The sequence below is a fragment of the Ambystoma mexicanum genome, chromosome 4p, assembly GCF_040938575.1.
Source record: "Ambystoma mexicanum isolate Mex_15411 chromosome 4p, UKY_AmexF1_1, whole genome shotgun sequence".
Lineage (NCBI taxonomy): Eukaryota > Metazoa > Chordata > Amphibia > Caudata > Ambystomatidae > Ambystoma > Ambystoma mexicanum.
In genome coordinates this window covers 85800123-85818506 of record NC_090927.1, presented here as the reverse complement: position 1 = coordinate 85818506, position 18384 = coordinate 85800123, and the positions used below count along the sequence as shown (strand labels likewise).

The window sequence follows — 18384 nt, the reverse complement described above, 5'->3', positions numbered from 1 at the left end:
AGGTCAAATCCTGGCTTACTCTGAAGTTGATTATCCCCCATGATTTTAATGTGTGTGAACTACTATGCCTGTTACTGTAAATATGCTACTGAAATTTAATTTGTAACTGATATTTTTTACCCAAAGAAATGTGCCCAGTTGCCTCAGGGCTCGGTGCGCTATATAAATAAAATACAATACAATTAGAAAATGCCCAGGGTTTGTGAACAGAATATACAAGCAGTGGCATACCCGAGAGGGGGTGAGAAGAGGGGGAAGACTGCCCCCCCGCCCCCTCCCAGGGGCTCTTCTGAGACAGACCAGGACCATACTTGCCAACCTGACAGATTTAGGCAGTTGGCTACTGCTTTTTAAGCAGTCCTACCGCCTACAGAATTGGGTGACAGATCCTACTGCTTTTTACAGTGGCAGGTAATTTATGTTACTCTAAGGCAGGCTCAAGACAAAACATGCAACACATGAATTAGTCTGTCTGTACAGTGGGCTGGTAAGTGATTACTTAGATTGGGCTCAAACCAATCAAATGACTCTGTCCTGCACTCTTGCCGGTACAACCCTTAGGTGAACAACCAGTGAAGGCAAGTGGCAGAGTGTAACACCATCACACAGCATCTGCCTATCAGACTGAGGGGTGTACCAGTCTCCATGACACTCAGTGTTCAATTTGCACTGCAGGAATACATATGTACTGCCTAGGCTGCTGGTACAGAGCAGTGGCAAATGTTGCCTACCAGCTCTGTGTGATTACCTTCTGTGTAATTGAATTTGGTGTTAACTTACCATTCAGAATTCAGATTTTCAACACATTCGTTACAGAAAGTCACAATTCTATTAAAGAAAATCTGAATTCTATGTCGCACTTTCCATAGGTTTAAAATAGAAAGTTTTAAAAGTCGATTCATTCGACCAATCTGCAGATCTCATAATGTCCTCTACTCTGGCTCCTATGTTATACGCTTTAGTAGCCATCGCTCCTCTAGTTGAATGAGCGCCATATCTCTCGATATCGATACCCACTTGTACCATCACCCATCTAAGCCATCTGGCTATGGCGGCCGGTCTAACCGCTTTAAATGGTTTACAAATTGCTATTAATAATTGTGACACCCCCGGGGGCCTTACTTCCCTCGTCATATTTTCATATGCTGTTAAGCATCTGACTGGACATAATTTTGGTTGGTTTGGAAAAGCCTCATAGGAAATAGATCTCAACCCCGTTTTGGTCCTCCTTGTTATGAGAAAAGTCACTCCGTTCGGAGATATACTTTTCCTGTTAATCTCCAGTGCTCTAACATCAGAAAATCTCTTATATGCTAAAAGACAGAAGAGCATGGCTAACTTGCCTGAAATTGCTTTATGTGTCAAATCCTGATTATCTGGCCATGATAGAAATAGTCTCAAAACCTTGTCTACATCCCATAACTGATTATATTTCTCGCTAGGGGGTCTGAGCATCTTTACCCCTCTCATAAGTCTACAGATTAATGAATGTTCCCCAATCGCTAAGCCTTCAACTCTAGGGTGCCCTGCAGATATCGCAGACCTGGCTGTGTTGATAGTTCTGTACGCCTTTCCTAGAGCTGCCATCTGGGCTAAAAAATTACCTACATGGACTACATCCGTTCCATCGGGATGGATATTGCTTTCCAAACACCAGCTACTCCATCTGGCCCATGCTGATCTATAAGCTTTGTGTGTCCCTGGGGCCCATGATTCGCTAATGATGTATTCAGCTTCATCCGATAGTCCTGGCCTAACCCAAGATCTCCTGAAATCGCCCACGTTAAGAGATTGAGTCCTCCTGACCTCACCAGTGGATGACTGAGGCCTCTGGGATCTCGAATGATGAATTCTGTGTTGGGTAAAGCTACTGGGTTCTGAAGAGTTAATTCCAGCAAGCTGGGAAACCACACCTGCCCTTTCCAGTCCGGCGTAACTAGGATTAGGGATGCTCCCTGTCGTCTCACCTGAGCTAGCGTCCTCGTTATCATGCAGAACGGAGGAAATGCATAGTTCTTCTGTTGACCCCAGGATTGCAGGAATGCATCCGCCGCCTCTGCTTCTGGGTCCAGTCTCCAGCTGAAAAACCAGGGTAATTGCCTGTTTAGTCTCGATGCAAATAGGTCGATATGGCATGGACCCCATTGAGACATCAGTTTCTGAAACACCACCTCGTCCAGCTTCCAATCGCTGGCGTCTCTGAGGTATCTGGAGTTCCAATCGGCCACTTCGTTCTGCTGGCCCGGCAGATATTCCGCCGTCACTGAAACTCTTCTCTCCAGACAGAGTTCCCAGAAATCCTTTGTCAGTTCTGCTAGTAACCTGGATCTTGTCCCTCCCAGTCTGTTGATGTACCTGACTGCCGAGACATTGTCAATTTTTAGCAGAACGCAACATTGAACCCTCTCCTGGGTCCAGCATTTCACTGCAAAGGACCCTGCCAGTAATTCCAGGCAGTTGATGTGGAGACTTGTCTCTTGATCCGACCACCTGCCCCCTGTCGACAGGTTTCTGCATCGGGCTCCCCAGCCCCATCTGCTGACGTCGGATTCGATGATCAGGTCCGGGGATGAACCAAATATCGCTCTTTTGCTTTCCAGCCCTCTCAATTCTCTTTCCAGTAAGACCTTGTCTTCCCTGTTCATTACTATCCTTCTTGGTGGTTTCTACTGATGTGGTGTATCTAGAAAATCTATATAAAAGCCTTGAGCGGTTTGTATCACCCAAGAATCCCCCGATATGTTCAACCAATTTCTTAAAAATGGAGCTGTCCTCCCACCTACTACTGGGGTATTTAGACATGGGGATGTTATTCTCACCTGGGTTAGTCTGCTGACGTTCCCCTCGCCAGTTTCTCCCTCTTCCTCTACCTCTCGAGGGAAAGAAAGGTGTCTGTCTGCGCTCTTCCTGTTCTCTCCAATGAGCTCTGTCCTGATAGGAGTGATTGTATTGGAACCGGCCAGCCGAACGACCGCTGCCTCTGCTGGCCCGTCCAGAAATGTGCCTCTCGAACACTCTCTTGAGCAAGGGTTGAGCCTTGTCCAAGGCTGCGTAGGAGTTGACAAATTTGGTTTGCTCCTTGATAAAGGAGTCCCCAAACAGTTTTCCTTTTGCCGTTGAGGCAGATTCCGAGGAGGCCAGCTCACTTAATTTGGGGTCGATCTTCACCAACAAAGATCTCCTCCTTTCCGTGGTAATAGCATGATTGGCGTTCCCCAACATCCATATCGCCCTCTGGGTCCACCCGATTAGAATTGACGGGTCTATTGGCTCTCCTCTGACTTTGGTTTCCTCTCCCATCTGGAGAATCTTTGTGAGGGGTCCCGTCATATCTAGCATCTTATCCTGGCATGATCGCCAGGATCTATCCAGACCCTTCCTCACATCTTTTGTGTATGAAGGTTATCATCTTCTCGTCTATGGTGGGTGTATCTGCAGCACCCTCTGGGTGAGGTCTGGGGGATTCTGCCCTCATCTTGCTCCTAGCTTCTTTGGCTAGTGGTGCTCTCAGGCGTTTCTTTAAATTTGCTGCTATTCTTTTGGGCGGTTCCCATTCAGATGATCTGGGATGAATCAGTGCTTCTGGATCGAAATCATCGTCCTCTGCACCATCCTCTTCTGTTTCCTCATTCTTCCTTTTCTTCGGCGCTTTGTGGCCTTCACGCTCTGAAGAGGATATAGATAGAACTTCCTCCTCTTCAGAGTATTCCTCCTCCCAGTCGTCCTCCCCTCATCTGAGGTGTTTGAGGACCCTTCTCGTCCCCTGCTAGGCCCCGCTTTTCCTTTTCTCTTCCTTGTACCACCCTTCTTCTTCGGTGGTGTGCCCGGGGGGTGTGGGCTTCTTCCGCCCTGCTGGCTGCTTTACTGCCCCCTTTTGACTTTTTCTGTGCCTTAAGTCCCTTGATTTCCTCCAGGCCCTGCGAGAATCTGAGCCAGTCCTCCATCAGCGCTATTTGCTGAGGTCCATGTCCCAGTGAAGCCCCCAGGGCTTTATGGAGGACATCAGTCATTTCCGAGTGACTCCTCTTTTGGCTAATACTAGCCTTCCCCTCATCACTGGAGGAGCTCGTGGTTCGCGGCCTCTGGGGAATACAAGTGTCTGTATATAATATAGATATACCAGGGTTTTTGTACTTTATAACCTCTCTGTAAAGAGATTTAATACATATATATGAAATCTGTATCTATGTAGTATAGAAAACCTGGTTCGTAATTATTTATATATATATATAATTCCAATTGACAGGTTTTACTTGGGACTGTGCCCGTATTATCGTGCGGTATCTGAGATGGCCTGCAGGGGCGCTGTCCAGTTCCTGACAGGACGTTACGCTCTAAAAGAATGATGCGTGCTGAGGCGGAATGTAAAGTTCTGGTAATAATGGATCTTTTGATCGTAAGAATCAGTCTGCACAACCTTCGTATCACTCGCTCCGTACACGAGAAACCTGAATGCCGAAATGGGAGAGAGAGCGCCGGCACTACGCGGTCCCGTCGCGCTCTCTCTTCCGTGTCACAGTGCCCTCTGTGTCGGGTCTGAAGAGCTGCGGCCGCCGGTGCACCAGTCCCGTCGCGGCCGCGACTCCCGAGAGCTGACTAACGCGACGCGGATATGCTCCGCCTGATCAAGCGCACACGTGTCGTGTTCCCAAAATAATATCTTAAGCCCGTATAAACACTCTCACTCACACATATAATAGAATGAAAAAGTACTTAACTCGCTGCCGAGCAGCAAAGAAAGAGGAGGAATGGAAAGAGGACAGGAGGTTTTATACATTGAGGACTTTGTTTATTGGTTACAGACTTATCACATGGTCAGTTCGAAGACCAATTGAAATGGACTACAAAAACTCATAAAAACATGGTTATTGTAGTTTTTATTAGTTTTGTATTCATGTTCATTGGTATTTGTTTTCCTTGCTGCTGAACAGTAAAGTTGAAGAGAAAGCATAATCCGAGCCTCCGGTCTTGAAATAGAATTATACATTTTTAACATTTGAACATCTTTCCATTTGGTGCTGTTTGATGGGTTGGGCATTTTAGAATGCTCCAGTGTTGCCAACAATGTATGTTTTGTATTTTCCTGTGATGTCATTGTTATGCAAATTATTATTTTTGAAACTTGTAAAAATCCTACATCTTTTTGGTCACAGAATGTTGGCAAGTCTCAAGTAGCTATGTGTAAACAGAGCATTACAATGTAAGCCATTAGGCACTGATGGAAAGGGGGCTATTAGCAGGGACTTTTGTCCCTTTAAAAAAGTGAGAAGGATGCATAATGTTGCATGATTTATGTAATAACGACTATGGCTTTAAACCCAAATGGGGATTTCTTAGACTCACATTAATTGTGTGCTATGTGTTGTATTTATTTTATTGATTCGACCCTATACACTGTTCTCAGGTATTTTATTCTAATCTTTTGAACAACAGTTCAAACCCTGGGCGTTTTTATCTTGTGTGACTCACACTTGGGTATTTAATCACGTTGTTCTACTTATTTTCTTCAGGCTCTCAACTTTAGAACCAAACCCGAAGTTTGCACTGTTGCTCTGGCCAATGAGTTACTTTCTACCATATATTTGCACGTCTTGGCACCAGACACGCAACATAAGTCAGTATTATTCTTTAATAACTGTTCTCCCATGGTGGCCTTTATGCGACGCAATGGACGCCCTGTTCTTACGGATGCAAGATGCGCCCAGGACGTCACCCATGTACGTTTGACGTCACGCACAGTATACGTGCCCGCCCGTGTCAAAATGGCGACGGGGAGCACGCGCAGCGCTAGTTCCGTCCCGCTGAGGAAACGCTCTCCTCATACATGTAAGTTCTGCTGGATCCTGAGTGTGTAGTGATAATTTCGCTTTGTCTCTGAGTGCCGACATGTGGCTGGCCCTGTCCTTCCCTTTATCAGGCATTGCACATATCTGAACGTCGGGTGACTTGAAGAACTTGACAGAATACACGGCCAGTTCTGCGGCATTGTGTGGCGCCTGAGGCGGTTCGCGCGCTTTCTTTGACGGTTGGATTCCCGCCCTGAGGCTGAGGGAACGAGGCCCCCCAGCGGCTGCGTTTATGTTTGCTGCTGCGCTTTTCACCAGTTATAACGTGTGGGGGGGGAGTATACTATATGGGCTGTGGCCACACGTATAGTTTCCATGTGTTCTCTCTTAGTATCATGCTAGTATTTTCAGCTGTGGAATTTTATGGGGTTTTTTGAAATTGCAATCTATCGGGATCCGAGATCAGTTTGGCCTTTTGGGTCTGCTTCATTTGTGACAGGGGCCAACTATAATTCAGGTATTTTGCATCACAAAGTTATTTGCCACTTGGCTTACTTATGGCAACTTATTCTAAAGTCACTTCCACAGTGCCTCCAAGTATAAACGACTGATGATGGTTCTTGTAAGCTCCTTTTCTGTGAAGTCACTTCTCTTGGTACAATCCATATTTAAATTAGGAGGTTTGCATGTGGTTTGCCCCACAGAGCCTGGCCGGAGCCCTAATAGATGAGTTTCCTGCATCTGTCATGGTCCTGCAGTTTTATTTTTGTTGTTGTGTATGTGTTAAAATGCCACCTGCCACTAATATTACCAAAAAAAAAAATCATTGGGGGTGCAACTGATACCATATATAACCCTGTGCTCTGCAGGCCGCTCTGATGCGCTACCACATATAAAGTGTCCTGCAAAACCATTTTGTAAAGTTTGCCACCCTATCAATGAGGGTTCTGCCATTCGAGCAGGAGCACTCAGCAAACAGGTGTCTATGTCCAACCCCACTCTGGGCCACTACTGCCGCTGCAGCCAGGAGCGGTGCAGTGCAGGGACACCAGACAGTGCTGTGTGCTCTACCTTCAGCTCCAGTCCTTGCGCATTCTTTAGTGAATACGACTCGAGAAAGAAATGATCTGACTTTTTTTCTGAAGTCGCACTAGTAAATGCGCTCTAGGACTTAAGAAAGTAACATTCTAGCTGCTGTGCATGTGCCGCCCTACATCATATGGGGGAGGAATGATTGTATGTCAGTTTAGTCTCAATTTTCCATGGTGTATTGGGGGCGGGAAAAGTAGCAGAACTTTTTTCGTGGTTTGCCCCCCCACTCTTGCAATGCTGGATACTCCCTGTTTGCAATTTCCCGGAATGGACAGATTTTCACGATTGCAATTTATTAGTATGCGTCATTAGCTGGGTCTTTTGGTTCTGTTCACTTGTGGCCAGCACTATCCACCCTCTAAGGTTCAAGAACGGACATCAGTGCATTCAATTACATGTATGTTCTGGGAGATGCTGATGTTTCATTTACAGGGCCCATGTAAATTCTAATACTAATGCAAAATGTGTATTTCTCTTGTCTTGCCTCTTCCATTGGTCTTCCTCTCCTGGTTACATTCTGTAACCTTGTGTTTACTTGATTATGTTGACTTTCTGAACATCTTTTTATGATTTTTATTTATTTACTACATTTATTATACGCCCAGACCCGGGGGTATCACGGCGTAGTTACAGACAATGGGGGAATGCAATCTTAGAAAGTACACAGAGGAAAACACAGGAATAACAGTCAGTAATATACAATAATATGCGAGGCAGTCAAGAATATACAGCAAAATGCAAAGCAGTCAGATATGTACAGTTAATTGGAGCGGATTAGTGCTCTCGTTCAGTTAGAACTTATTGAAGAGCCAAGTCTTCAGGAAGCTTTTGAATTTAGGCAAGGAGGTTTCGTTCATAATGTGGGTAGGTAGCGCATTCCAGTGTCTAGGTGCCAGTGTTTTGAAGCTACTACCCCCTGCTTTCTCTCTTTTGTATCTGGGGGTTTCGAGGTATGCGTTTTTGTTGGACCTGAGAAGTCTAGTCTGGGGCTTCATCGTGACTGTATTGTTGAGGTATTTGGGTTACTCCTTTGTCCTTTACTTACTTTCTAAAAACATCTTCATGGTGTGGAATCAAAATATTTCCCCATCTATATTCCTTCAAACAAGTATGGAATTCCTTAATTACAACAGGTGATAATACGCAAGACATCTCCAGCGCCTTCATGTGGTTTTATAAAGCTTTTTAACATAAACCCAAACATGGCATTCTACATAAATGGTACTCAGCCAAAATGTTCCTAGTCTCACATTTATTTAAGAATAATGTTCCCATACCTTTCCAAGACCTCTGTAGTCGTTTCAATTTAAATGAATCAGATTTTAAAACTTATTCCAGTTTCACTAAACTTATTAATAAAGCTATTCCTCATTATACACATAAAATTCCCTCAAAATATTTAGAACTAATTTTGTACTCTCACTCTACCACAGCATCCAAATTCTATTCCATTCTCAATTGTCACGACCCTCGCCCATAACCCCCTCTGGCAAACCCATTGGCCAGGTGGAGTCAGGACTCGGGCCTCTAGAGCCTGGCATCCTCTTCAAAAGCACTCATGGGACCAGTCCTGGCGCCTATGGCGCCAGGCTCATACACCATGAAAAACAATGTGCTTGGGAACTACTTTATTGTATTGTCAGCCAACATGGAGGCATCCACATAGCTTGGTTCTTAAGAACCAAGCTATGCGGTCTAGTGTTTTGGGTGTGGTAGCCTAGGGACTACTTTATCTGGACTATTTTGTTGGGGCTATTTAAACCACACCTCAGCAAGACAACACACTTCGCGTTACTTTGCAGCTTGCAACGTGACGCTCACCGTGTCCAGCTATTCCCTCGAACCTCGGAGAAGCAGAACCTGCAAGGAAACAAAAGGGAAATCATTAGCAGCAGCATCTTACCTGCAGTCTTCATCTTTAGCCACTCGCAGCTACTGAGAACAGCTTCCTCGAATCTGCACGCCTCCCGGACAGAACGACCTGAAAGAGGAAGATAGAGGCAACATTAAAGAAAGCAGTAGAGACATTTGCAAATTACAAACTGATCAAAAGGCTTACCTGGCTGGTCGCCTCTCGGCTGGCACCGTTCCGGACATTCCACTCGCGCTGAAGAACACTGCAACCTACAAGGAAGGAAAACACAGGTTAGCAAAGGCAAGACTTTGCAGCGCTGCGCATAACGCTTACTTACCGCATCATAGCGCTCTTAATGCGCCATCATTTATCAGCGGGGCTCAACCAATCCAGTTCGCCGCGCTGAAGCTCTGCATACCTAATGGAGAAAAAAGAGACATTTTAAACAAAGAAAGGCATGCAGGATAGCAAGAAAACTAAAGAACAGCAATAAGACCTACCTGAACAATATCAAACGGGCCAGCATTAGTGAAGTAACTGGACCGCACTCGCCCATGAAAGACAACGTGCCCCTGCAAAGAAGGCAGGACGGAGAGCACGCCTAATTCTATCACAAGGCAGAACCTTCCCCGCAGACCACATAAGGGGAAAGCTGAGAAGCATACCAGCGAGTAACCCGGCTGGGTGGCGTCCATGTGGATACCAGGTGAGCGTAACAGAACGCGAAGCCTACCATAACAAATCCACCTGGGCGTCATGGAGACATCAGAAATGGGCAATTGGCCCAATTACTAGGAGAGCTTCGTGCTGACGTTCATTCTGTCCGATAAGAGACTAATGCTCTCCTGAGAGACCTAATAGTGACCAAAGAACGCACTAAACAGATTAGCAGGCAGGACAGACGCCTCTAGCTAGAAGCAATCCAATGATGCAAAACCCTGCCATACCACCCACTCCGGTACAGATCACGTTACCTGGAACAGTGCCCCTGGCACCACCAGAAAGGATCTCAGGCGACCCACGGAAGTATGCGGCATTCATCAATCAGTGCCGCCTTCATTTTCTTTGTAGGCCTGGAGCATTTCCAAACGACAAAGCTCGGGTAGCTTTTGTTTTATCATACCCGAGTGGTAGTGCAGCAGATTGGTTGGTGCCGTTGGTAACCCATGACGATCCTATATTACATGACTTTGGGGGGTTCCAGAGAGAAATGGAAAAACTGTTTGATCGCCATACCCAGGAACAAGCAGTAGACAATGAACTCTTGTCCCTCCGACAGGGGAATCAGGACCTGTTAACGTACATTGCTACCTTCAACAGACTGGTTGCCGAAGCTGGGTGGCCAGAAAACAAAAGAACCACGTTATTCCATCGAGGCTTACGAGACGAATTAAAGGACGTTTTAGCCCAGGTGGTTGATCCACCCAGAGACTGTGTAGAATTCATAAATCTGGTTGTGCAGCTAGACCATTGCTTGCAGGACCGAAAGGTAGACCGGTCTAAGACGGACCCTCGGACCGTGTATGTTCGACCAAGGGAAAACACACCCAGTGTACCTGAAAATGCTGTAGAATCCATGGAGATTGGTGTTAAGAAAGGAGGAAGGCAATGAATATGTCAAGGGAAATGTGCACGGAATCGCACAGTGAACAACTTTGAATCTAACAACGTGCATACAATACCCAAGACTCGTGTATACTAAAACCCAGGAGTGCAAATAGAGTGAAACAATAATACCAATATATGAAAAGGGATGTGGGCTAAGCACTTAGAACCTCCTTATGACTGAAAGGAAAGTCAGCAAACTCCTTACCCACTATGCTATTACAGATACTGACAGCGCTAAGCCCACGTAGAGGGCAAGCAAGGACAGGATCTGTGAGCTGACACTCTGGAAGATACTGAATAAGGAACTTAGAAACAGTACTCACGAGGACCGGAAAGACCACTTGAATGTCAGTAAACCCACGGACCCAGTTGATCAAACTGGGACCCAGAAGGCTATAACAGCAATGGGTGGAGGATAACTAAATACATAAGAGCCAAGTCAAGGGGCAAGCAGGAAATGTGATTATAGAATAGAGAGGAAAACAAAAGGCATTCACACATGGGCTAGTTACAACTGCACGCCACACCTAATAATCAATGGGAAATAAATGCAGAAGTGCAAAGGAAAACATGGAATGGATCCCAATAGAAAGTAAGGATCAGGAGCAGGGAAATGATATCACAAAAGGAAACCTTTCCCACCCATCCAAGGAGAAAAGGCAGGAAGCTAAATCTATAAAGGGAAAGACTAATGCATTAAGTCTTTCAGTAGCAAAGGACAGCATCAAAGAAACAGAACACAGGCAAATTGGGCTGCATCAAAGGGTAGACCACAGAGAAAGGCTGCCTGCAGACAGAGGAAGACAGAAAGGGAAATCCAGAAAGCAGAAATCAATTAAGCACATACATTCGAAATCCAAGGCAGAGGAACAAGAAACAGAAACAGGAACTAGGAACTAGGCACAAAAGCTAGGAACCAGGAACAAGGGACCAGTCACAACAGGAACACTGCAACAATGACCAGCGCTGGACTGAACTAAACTGAGGCTTTTAAAGCTGCTTAACGAGCACACCTCTCAGGTGTGCCGCCTGCTGCACCTGCAGCCACAGGTGTTGCCTATCCTCCACCCAACCTTGTCCTGCAAGGGAGGAGGTGAAGCAGTGAGCCAGGCATTCTGGGAAGCATAGTCATTAGATTAAAGTAGCATGCTGGCTGCCAAAAACCTGGAATGGATCCGGAAGGGTAGTAACTTGGAAAATAAGGTTTTAGCGCTCCCAATTCATCACAGCACTGTAGCATAAGGTTCGGAGGAAATGTCCAGTAGGGAATAAACCCCAAAACATGCCCCCAAGTGACGGTAACGGGAGCGAGCCGTGACACTATACCCCCTCCCGCGGCCGACTCCAGGCGGCCGTCACCCGCACAAAACATCTTCCTTCCATGACAGGAGTGCTTTATCTTCGGAGGGGGCACTGACGGAAACGATGACCCGCGGGCAAAAGCAGAGGGACTGGAATGAATAGAATCAGGCCGCAGTCTAGAAGAGCCATAGGCAGGTTTTCGGTGAGGAAGAGACTCATGGGTCGAAGAAAGGCATGAAGGACTTGCAGGACCCGAAGCAGAGTTGGAAGGTCCAGGAAGCTCAGTCACTGGGAGCGAACACTCATACATCATTGAGGAGGGAGGCAGGCTGGCGCAACATGCTTTAGACAATGGTAGATGCTCTGGTAGCCTCCCTGCCGAGAGCGGACACACAGGAGGTGAGAAAATAGCAGGACTCAGGAAATGTTCATGCTCAGAAAAAGAAGGTGGCGGCCGAGGTAGAGGTTCGGATGTTCTCCCATCATCCATCTGGGTAAAGGCCTGTGGTTGAGGGTGACCAAGGTTCGACTGCATCTGTTCCACGCCTTGGGGGCCTGGAAGTCCAATGGGTTGTACGAGGCTGGCACTCCTGGTGTCAGTCATGTAGCCACCTTGTTGCACATGGGATACAACGGCAGGGACGTTTGGCATACCGATAGGAGTGATAGACGCAGTACTTGGCACATCAGGCACACTCGCAGCAGGAGCAATAACAGGCACATCTTGAACTGCAGCAGTCATACCCTTCTTTTGGCTACTTGCACCCGACTGGTGCTGCAGCTGGGGGGCTGTGCCCGTCCCCTCCCTCAGGCTCATGTGGGATCCGGCAACAAGAAAGCTGTCAAGCGGCTGATCCAAACCGGCCCCCAAATGCGAACCGTCCAGCCCGCTATCCTGGTCGGCTACTTGTTCGGTGACTGGGCCATGGCGGATGGTATCCGTCTCCCTTTCGTAACACTCCAGGCAAGTCCAACGGCCTCGCATGTAAGGCCCTCCCGAGTCGTGATCCAGCTTGATGTTTCTGAAGAGAGAGCTGGCAGAAGTCTCAGACTCAGATGTTGCATATTCGGGAGGCGCTGATGCTACAGTCAAGCAGTTGGGAGAATCAACTTGTGTAAGAGGCAGGCATTCTGGTGATCCCCCTGAAGCATAAGAAGGGCAGGCTGGACATTCATCCGTAATAAATGGTTGGGATTCAGGAGGTAACTCTGAAGTAGAAGAATATGCAACATGATCAGACAGAGAAGACAGGTGCACCTCCGATATTGGCAGCAAGGCTGAGCAGGATGTAGGTCTCTCATGAACTGAAGCCAAACTAGCAGTAGGCTCTGGGACTGAAGACATGCACTCAGGATGTGCTACCGGAGGCTCCATGGCAGAAGGATAATCCGCTGGATGAGCCACTGTAGCCGAAAACAGGCATGCCAGAGAAAATTCTGAGGCTGAGGGCATGCAAGCTGGACCCGTCTCGTTAGCTGAAGACAAACTTGTCAAGGTCTTTGGCTCTGACCACGTACAAGGTGAAGGCTCTTGAGTGACTGGCAGACATAGCAATTGTTCATTGATTGAAGACACGTGTGTCAACGATGACTGCAGAGCCATGGACTGGATAATCGAAGAGTCAATGGTTGTAGGAGGACAGACTGAAGTCCCAGAAGTCGACAGACACATTTGTGGCTCAGGAATGGAAAGCACCTTTAGGGCGGTTGACTCCTTGGCACCAGTAACCAAAGACTGAGCTGTACCCATGCCGTCCCTCTCCTTATTGGATGACACAGAGTCTCTTCCTTTGTAGAAGTCAAAATCAACCAGAGGAATCACCATAGTAAAGTCTCTGTTAATCAGGATTTCGTCAAATGTCCATTCCTCTGTCTTAGCTTCAGAAAGTGGCATATTAACAATCAACAGTTCAGGAATCGCCTGCCGGGTCTTTGGTTCAGTATACTGTGGAAAGAGTCCATCAAAACAAGAATTCTGTACTGTCTTTGACTGTTCGTTGTTACAAAAATTGGCAGAAGGAGGAGCGAACACAGAGGTAGCATCGTTTTCCACATCAGCTTGAATGTCTACTTCAGTCTCAGCAGCTAGATCAAGGGCAGAACCTAAGCCTACAGTAGTGACTGATTCTGTGTATGCCACCATTGTGGATTGTGTTTGGAAATCAGAAGCATGTATGTGTTCAAGTTCAGAATTATGACAAACTGCTACACAGGAAATCTTAGGTAAAGGAGTGGCTTGTAAATCTTCAGCTAACAGCAATTCCTGACAAACGGTAGAACAATTGTCAGAACCTGTGCCCTGAATAAGTGCTGTGCTAGAAAAAGGACTTTCACTCCCAATAGATTTTTCATATTGACAAGTATCATGACCTACAAAAATCTCCGCACTCAGGGACTGAACAGTATTCACTTCATCAACGGATAAAGTTTGAGGTGTATTCAGAAAAGACTGTAAGGTGTTATTCTCCTCTTGTAAAGTAATGTTTTCTTGTTTTAACTCCTCAAGTTCAGCTTTTAGCATACCCCGCCTTAACTGTACATCCCTATCAGTAGGCACAGGGGAAGGCATGGTGGCATCAGGGCTGGATCCTGCCCTAGCCATCCGGATGTGCACTGATTGTACATTGTCATTTACTGCTTGCAGGTTTTGTGATCTATACTCTCTCTTACCGACTTTGTCTGTGTTTCCCTTAAGCAGACTATTGACATCAGACCTCTTGGCATTAGGGACTACAGTAAGTACTTGTGCAGAGGAGTAAGCTGTAGACTGAGGGCTGAAAACAGAAGATATGGAAGGAACTCCTCCATTCTTTATGTTTGAATCATGAAACTGTTCAATCTGAGATAAAGCACAACCGGAATCATGGGGTTCAACAACAGAGGTACTCGTGTGTAATAAATCTAGCAGTGTGTTGTTTTCCGCTGCTAAGGCTTGTGCGGACATAGAATCTGGGTCAAAATTAAAGACGGAACTAGGATCAGACAATGTACGATGGGCCATCCTGTGGGAGAAATACTTTGCACGTAAATACCCATTCGTGACAAGGAGTTCATTTAAGTCAGGATCAGTGATTTTATTGTCACAGGTAAACGTAAGGGAAGCTTTCTGTACAAACTTGTTAGTGGCCTTGCTGCCTTTCTTTCTTAAACTGGCCATATTCAAACGGGAATAACGGCTGGTCATTCTGTTAAGAAAGGAGGAAGGCAATGAATATGTCAAGGGAAATGTGCACGGAATCGCACAGTGAACAACTTCGAATCTAACAACGTGCATACAATACCCAAGACTTGTGTATACTAAAACCCAGGAGTGCAAATAGAGTGAAACAATAATACCAATATATGAAAAGGGATGTGGGCTAAGCACTTAGAACCTCCTTATGACTGAAAGGAAAGTCGGCAAACTCCTTACCCACTATGCTATTACAGATACTGACAGCGCTAAGCCCACGTAGAGGGCAAGCAAGGACAGGATCTGTGAGCTGACACTCTGGAAGATACTGAATAAGGAACTTAGAAACAGTACTCACGAGGACCGGAAAGACCACTTGAATGTCAGTAAACCCACAAACCCAGTTGATCAAACTGGGACCCAGAAGGCTATAACAGCAATGGGTGGAGGATAACTAAATACATAAGAGCCAAGTCAAGGGGCAAGTAGGAAATGTGATTATAGAATAGAGAGGAAAACAAAAGGCATTCACACATGGGCTAGTTACAACTGCACCCCACACCTAATAATCAATGGGAAATAAATGCAGAAGTGCAAAGGAAAACATGGAATGGATCCCAATAGAAAGTAAGGATCAGGAGCAGGGAAAATGATATCACAAAAGGAAACCTTTCCCACCCATCCAAGGAGAAAAGGCAGGAAGCTAAATCTATAAAGGGAAAGACTAATGCATTAAGTCTTTCAGTAGCAAAGGACAGCATCAAAGAAACAGAACACAGGCAAATTGGGCTGCATCAAAGGGTAGAGTACAGAGAAAGGCTGCCTGCAGACAGAGGAAGACAGAAAGGGAAATCCAGAAAGCAGAAATCAATTAAGCACATAAATTCGAAATCCAGGGCAGAGGAACAAGAAACAGAAACTAGGAACTAGGCACAAAAGCTAGGAACCAGGAACAAGGGACCAGTCACAACAGGAACACTGCAACAATGACCAGCGCTGGACTGAACTAAACTGAGGCTTTTAAAGCTGCTTAACGAGCACACCCCTCAGGTGTGCCGCCTGCTGCACCTGCAGCCACAGGTGTTGCCTATCCTCCACCCAACCTTGTCCTGCAAGGGAGGAGGTGAAGCAGTGAGCCAGGCATTCTGGGAAGCATAGTCATTAGATTAAAGTAGCATGCTGGCTGCCAAAAACCTGGAATGGATCCGGAAGGGAAGTAACTTGGAAAATAAGGTTTTAGCGCTCCCAATTCATCACAGCACTGTAGCATAAGGTTCGGAGGAAATGTCCAGTAGGGAATAAACTCCAAAACATGCCCCCAAGTGACGGGAACGGGAGCAAAGGGAGCGAGCCGTGACAATTGGAGGGATACGGCCTCCATTAACAAAACAAGAGCGGGACAAAAGAAGACAACAACCGCTTTGTTTGTATTGTGGGAAACCAGGACATTTCCTGAAGGACTGTCCAGTAAAAACCCCCAAGAAGAACAGTCGGGGCCACAGAGAAGGATGAAGCTAAGGAATCGGAAAACTACCAACCTCGACAAACGTAGAGGTCAGTTTGTCGAGTGAGAAGAAAGAGTTGCTGAACTCGCACTTTGCAATACCAGTGATCTTAATTAACCACCAGCAGTCGTCAAGAATGCATGCCGTTGAAGCATACATCGATAGCGGAGCAGTTGGAAATGATATTGATCAAGAACTGGCAGCAGAGATGGGGCTTCCTTTGTGTTCTAAGCCAACTATGGACAAGGTAACCACCGTGGATGGGACAGAAATCGCTTCCGGACCAGTAACCAGGTGCACAGCCAAGGTAACCTTGCTGTGCCAGGACGGACATCGGTAGTCTATTTCATTCGATCTCATCAAGGCACCTCAATTCAGGCTTATACTAGGGATGCCATGGTTGGTTGCTCACAACCCTTTGATAGACTGGCGAGCACGAAAATTAACCTTCCCCGGTGACTGCTTCCCTGCCTGATATTACCAAGAGGAGAAACCCGACGTCTGTATCCCGATGACTCCCGGAGCGACAGTATCAACCCTGGGAGCAAATAATACCTTGCGAAGTGAATACCATGATTTCCAGGATGTTTTCCGAAAGGACCAAGCCAATACATTGCCACCGCAAAGGCCCTATGACTGTCAGATCGACCTTGTTCCTGGTGCACAAATCCCTTTCGGCAGGATCTACACTCTCACAGAACCAGAAAACCTTCATTTGAAATCCTATTTAGACCAGAACCTTGCAAACGGATTTATCCATCCTTCGAAGTCCCCAGCAGCCAGTCCTTTGTTCTTCGTACTGAAAAAGGAAGGAGACTTGAGAACCTGACTACCGCGCAATGAACCAGATCACAGTGAAGAACCGCTACCCCTTGCCACTTATCCCTGAGATGCTAGACCAAGTTAAAGATGCCCAGATTTATACCAAATTGGACCTTCGAGGAGCGTACCACCTGGTCCGAGTCAGAAAAGGAGATGAGTGGAAAACCGCCTTCCGTACTAAGTACGGCTTGTTTGAATTTCAAGCCATGCCCTTCAGGTTATGCAACGCTCATGCGGCATTTCAGTATTTCATGAACGACGTCTTAAGATAGTTAATTGATGTGTGCGCCTTAGTGTACATAGACGACATCTTAGTATACTCAGCCTCGGAACAAGTTCATGTCAGGCACGTTCGTTCAGTCCTCACCAAGCTCCGTCAACATCGCTTGTTTGCGGGGACGCTGTTGCGCACGGACGGAAATAGCAGCTTCCGTGTGAGCTCCGGAAGTATCCAGGGCCGAAAAGCCTAAATAATCCATTTATTCACTCCGGTTTGGTGCAATTCCTACACAGAACGTGGAGCTATACCTCTGGACAACCCACGTGAAATTTGGGCCCGAACGGTGAAGCTAGAGCCGAGTTGTGGACCCAGGAGTACCTCGAGGCGGCGAGAGGTGCGCCTGCCGCGGAGGGAAGGGAGGAGCCTGGTGCCGGAACAACTCGAGCGGTGGCAGTAACGGTCAGGGCTGTACGCCCAGGGAGGGAGAATTGCAGGCACCACGGTCGTCGCTGAGTGCCTGCGGACCCCACCCGCCAAAACCACAGCAGCGACACAGGTAAAGGGAGGAATCACCCTCCCCCCGGCCCATCGGCCCACAGCGGTGAAGGTAAGCCAGGCCTAGGCCTGGGCTGAAACCCGGAGCGGGGCCCTCCGCTTGGCTAGTGGGCGCTCCGAAGCTGCAGGAGAAAACGAGGGGGGCGGTCGTCCGACCCCCAACGAACATATACCGCTCCACCATATACAACAGAACATTGGAACGTGCGAACGGGGGTTGAGGGTTACCAAGCAGGCCACCCCCCTTCCCCGCTTAATCCACCACCGAATGGAGGGAATTATGGAAGATCGGGTCCCCGCCTGTACATCTTATTCCGGTCTCAGAACTACGAAGCAAGTGGCGAAGGCAGCTATAGGAAAGGGTACTCTTCCGAATACATGCCCCAGATCCGGAACGATGCCCAAAAATTTTGCCCATAAACGGAGCAGAGGGACTATGGATAAGTTTTACAACCACAATGCAGAAA

The 18384-nt window shown here is 46.9% G+C and overlaps 1 long non-coding RNA gene across 1 annotated transcript in view; it reads left to right on the top strand.

Moving 5' to 3' along the window:
- Positions 1-18384, top strand: part of LOC138452542 (uncharacterized) — a 248840-nt gene that overhangs the window by 41843 nt on the left and 188613 nt on the right. The window lies entirely within an intron of this gene.